Below are 5,000 nucleotides of genomic sequence, written 5' to 3' on the forward strand. Positions count from 1 at the left end.
GTCTAACTATCCCCTCGGTAAAAAAATTTACAAGGCTGAAATTTCCATCGGGAAGCCGTACGTTAGACGCAGGCAAGCTACCGCGGGTCTCTCGACCATCGAGGCCGTCTAACTGTACCCTCGGTAAAAAAAATTGACAAGGCTGAAATATTCATCGGGAAGCCGCACGTTAGACGAGGCAGGCTACCGCGGGTCTCTCGACCATCGAGGCCGTCTAAATATACCCTCGGTAAAAAAAAATTTACAAGGCTGAAAATGTTCATCGGGAAGCCGCACGTTAGACGCAGGCAAGCTACTGCGGGTCTCTCGACCATCGAGGCCGTCTAACTGTACCCTCGGTAGAATTTTTTTACCAGGCTGAAATGTTCATCGGGAAGGCCGCACGTTAGACGAGGACAGGCTACCGCGGATCTCTCGACCATCGAGGCCGTCTAACTGTACCCTCGGTAAAAAAAAATTTACAAGGCTGACATGTTCATCGGGAAGCCGCACGTTAGACGAGGCAGGCTACCGCGGGTCTCTCGACCATCGAGGCCGTCTGGACTTTACCCTCGGTAAAATTTTTTACAAGGGTGAAATGTTCATCGGGAAGCCGCACGTTAGACGCGGACAGGCTACCGCGGATCTCTCGACCATCGAGGCCGTCTAACTGTACCCTCGGTAAAAAAAAATGTACAAGGCTGAAATGTTCATCGGGAAGCCGCACGTTAGACGAGGCAGGCTACCGCGGGTCTCTCGACCATCGAGGCCGTCTAACTATCCCCCTCGGTAAAAAAAAATTTACAAGGCTGAAATTTCCATCGGGAAGCCGTACGTTAGACGCAGGCAAGCTAACCGCGGGTCTCTCGACCATCGAGGCCGTCTAACTGTACCCTCGGTAAAAAAAATTGACAAGGCTGAGATATTCATCGGGAAGCCGCACGTTAGACGCGGACAGGCTACCGCGGATCTCTCGACCATCGAGGCCGTCTAACTGTACCCTCGGTAAAAAAAAAATTTACAAGGCTGACATGTTCATCGGGAAGCCGCACGTTAGACGAGGCAGGCTACCGCGGGTCTCTCGACCATCGATCGAAGCCGTCTAACTGTACCCTCGGTAAAAAAAATGTACAAGGCTGAAATGTTCATCGGGAAGCCGCACGTTAGACGAGGCAGGCTACCGCGGGTCTCTCGACCATCGATCGAAGCCGTCTAACTGTACCCTCGGTAAAAAAAAATGTACAAGGCTGAAATGTTCATCGGGAAGCCGCACGTTAGACGAGGCAGGCTACCGCGGGTCTCTCGACCATCGAAGCCGTCTGACTGTACCCTCGGTAAAAAAAATTCACAAGGCTGAAATGTTCATCGGAAGCCGCACGTTAGACGAGGCAGGCTACCGCGGGTCTCTCGACCATCGAAGCCGTCTAACTGTACCCTCGGTAAAAAAATTCACAAGGCTGAAATGTTCATCGGGAAGCCGCACGTTAGACGCAGGCAGGCTATACCGCGGTCTCTCGACCATCGAAGCCGTCTAACTGTACCCTCGGTAAAAAATTTTTACAAGGCTGAAATGTTCATCGGGAAGCCCGCACGTTAGATGCGGACAGGCTACCGCGGGTCTCTCGACCATCGAGGCCGTCAAACTATACCCTCGGTAAAAAAAATTTTACAAGGGTGAAATTTTCATCGGTAAGCCGCACGTTAGACGCAGGCAGGCTACCGCGGGTCTCTCGACCCATCGAAGCCTTCAAACTATACCCTCGGTAAAACTTTTTTACGAGGGTGAAATTTTCATCGGGAAGCCGCACGTTAGAATAGTACAGCAGGTCTCTCGATGAAACGATCACATTTCATGTAACGTAACGTAACAAAGGCAGGCATCGTACACCCTAACCCTAAGCCGCCTCTTGACGATGCACGTCCCTAACCCTAACCCTAACCCTAACCCTAACCCTAACCCTAACCCTAACCCTAACCCTAACCCTAACCCTAACTAAAACCCTAACCCTAACCCTAACCCTAACCCTAACCCTAACCCTAACCCTAACCCTAACCCTAACCCTAACCCTAACCCTAACCCTAACCCTAACCCTAACCCTAACCCTAACCCTAACCCTAACCCTAACCCTAACCCTAACCCTAACCCTAACCCTAACCCTAACCCTAACCCTAACCCTAACCCTAACCCTAACCCTAACCCTAACCCTAACCCTAACCCTAACCCTAACCAGTCCGTGTCAGGACCCGAGCTGTCCTTAGTCCTCGATACGTTAGCCTGGTTTCGTTCGCGAATGTCAGGTCCATATGGACATAAGCATGGTATTCCTCGATACGTTAGCCTGGTTTCGCGAGTGTCAGGACCATATGGACATAAGCATGGTATTCCTCGATACGTTAACCTGGTTTCGCGAATGTCAGGACCATATGGACATAAGCATGGTATTCCTCGATACGTTAACCTGGTTTCGCGAATGTCAGGACCATATGGACATAAGCATGGTATTCCTCGATACGTTAACCTGGTTTCGCGAATGTCAGGACGTAAGCGGGACTTGTTAATTTTTGTTTTCCATGCCTTAACCGACCGCGGGTTGGGGACGACCACGTACACTGACACCCGCGGTAGCCCGCTAGCCAGGCCGTTCACGTCCCTTTACCAGCGGTAGCCCGCTATCGGGTCGACCACGTACACTGACACCCGCGGTAGCCCGCTAGCCAGGCCGTCCACGTCCCTTTACCCGCGGTAGCCCGCTATCGGGTCGACCACGTACACCGATACCCGCGGTAGCCCGCTAGCACGGCCGTCCACGTCCCTTTACCAGCGGTAGCCCAGTATCGGGTCGACCACGTACACTGACACCCGCGGTAGCCCGCTAGCCAGGCCGTCCACGTCCCTTTACCAGCGGTAGCCCGCTATCGGGTCGACCACGTACACCGACACCCGCGGTAGCCCGCTAGCCAGGCCGTCCACGTCCCTTTACCCGCGGTAGCCCGCTATCGGGTCGACCACGTACACCGATACCCGCGGTAGCCCGCTAGCACGGCCGTCCACGTCCCTTTACCCGCGGTAGCTCGCTATCGGGTCGACCACGTACACTGACACCCGCGGTAGCCCGCTAGCCAGGCCGTCCACGTCCCTTTACCAGCGGTAGCCCGCTATCGGGTCGACCACGTACACCGACACCCGCGGTAGCCCGCTAGCCAGGCCGTCCACGTCCCTTTACCCGCGGTAGCCCGCTATCGGGTCGACCACGTACACCGATACCCGCGGTAGCCCGCTAGCACGGCCGTCCACGTCCCTTTACCAGCGGTAGCCCAGTATCGGGTCGACCACGTACACTGACACCCGCGGTAGCCCGCTAGCCAGGCCGTCCACGTCCCTTTACCAGCGGTAGCCCGCTATCGGGTCGACCACGTACACCGACACCCGCGGTAGCCCGCTAGCCAGGCCGTCCACGTCCCTTTACCCGCGGTAGCCCGCTATCGGGTCGACCACGTACACCGATACCCGCGGTAGCCCGCTAGCACGGCCGTCCACGTCCCTTTACCCGCGGTAGCTCGCTATCGGGTCGACCACGTACACTGACACCCGCGGTAGCCCGCTAGCCAGGCCGTCCACGTCCCTTTACCAGCGGTAGCCCGCTATCGGGTCGACCACGTACACCGACACCCGCGGTAGCCCGCTAGCCAGGCCGTCCACGTCCCTTTACCCGCGGTAGCCCGCTATCGGGTCGACCACGTACACCGATACCCGCGGTAGCCCGCTAGCACGGCCGTCCACGTCCCTTTACCAGCGGTAGCCCAGTATCGGGTCGACCACGTACACTGACACCCGCGGTAGCCCGCTAGCCAGGCCGTCCACGTCCCTTTACCAGCGGTAGCCCGCTATCGGGTCGACCACGTACACCGACACCCGCGGTAGCCCGCTAGCCAGGCCGTCCACGTCCCTTTACCCGCGGTAGCCCGCTATCGGGTCGACCACGTACACCGATACCCGCGGTAGCCCGCTAGCACGGCCGTCCACGTCCCTTTACCCGCGGTAGCTCGCTATCGGGTCGACCACGTACCTTCTCAGCCGCGGGTAAGCCCGATGAAAAAAAAAAAAAAAAAAAAAAAAAAAAAATTTCCCATCCCATCGCATGCGGTAGCCCCGCTATCAACGTCGACCACGTACCTTCTCAGCCGCGGGTAAGCCCGATGAAAAAAATTTTTTTTTTTTTTTTTTTTCCCCCATCGCATGCGGTAGCCCCGCTATCAACGTCGACCACGTACCTTCTCAGCCGCGGGTAAGCCCGATGAAAAAATTTTTTTTTTTTTTTTTTTTTCCCCATCGCATGCGGTAGCCCCGCTATCAACGTCGACCACGTACCTTCTCAGCCGCGGGTAAGCCCGATGAAAAAATTTTTTTTTTTTTTTTTTTTTCCCCATCGCATGCGGTAGCCCCGCTATCAACGTCGACCACGTACCTTCTCAGCCGCGGGTAAGCCCGATGAAAAAAATTTTTTTTTTTTTTTTTTTTCCCCATCGCATGCGGTAGCCCCGCTATCAACGTCGACCACGTACCTTCTCAGCCGCGGGTAAGCCCGATGAAAAAATTTTTTTTTTTTTTTTTTTTTCCCCATCGCATGCGGTAGCCCCGCTATCAACGTCGACCACGTACCTTCTCAGCCGCGGGTAAGCCCGATGAAAAAATTTTTTTTTTTTTTTTTTTTTCCCCATCGCATGCGGTAGCCCCGCTATCAACGTCGACCACGTACCTTCTCAGCCGCGGGTAAGCCCGATGAAAAAATTTTTTTTTTTTTTTTTTTTCCCATCGCATGCGGTAGCCCCGCTATCAACGTCGACCACGTACCTTCTCAGCCGCGGGTAAGCCCGATGAAAAAATTTTTTTTTTTTTTTTTTTTTTTTCCCATCGCATGCGGTAGCCCCGCTATCAACGTCGACCACGTACCTTCTCAGCCGCGGGTAAGCCCGATGAAAAAAAATTTTTTTTTTTTTTTTTTTTCCCATCGCATGCGGTA

This window comes from Mytilus trossulus, unplaced genomic scaffold (assembly GCF_036588685.1).
Source record: "Mytilus trossulus isolate FHL-02 unplaced genomic scaffold, PNRI_Mtr1.1.1.hap1 h1tg000917l__unscaffolded, whole genome shotgun sequence".
Taxonomy (NCBI): Eukaryota; Metazoa; Mollusca; class Bivalvia; order Mytilida; family Mytilidae; genus Mytilus; species Mytilus trossulus.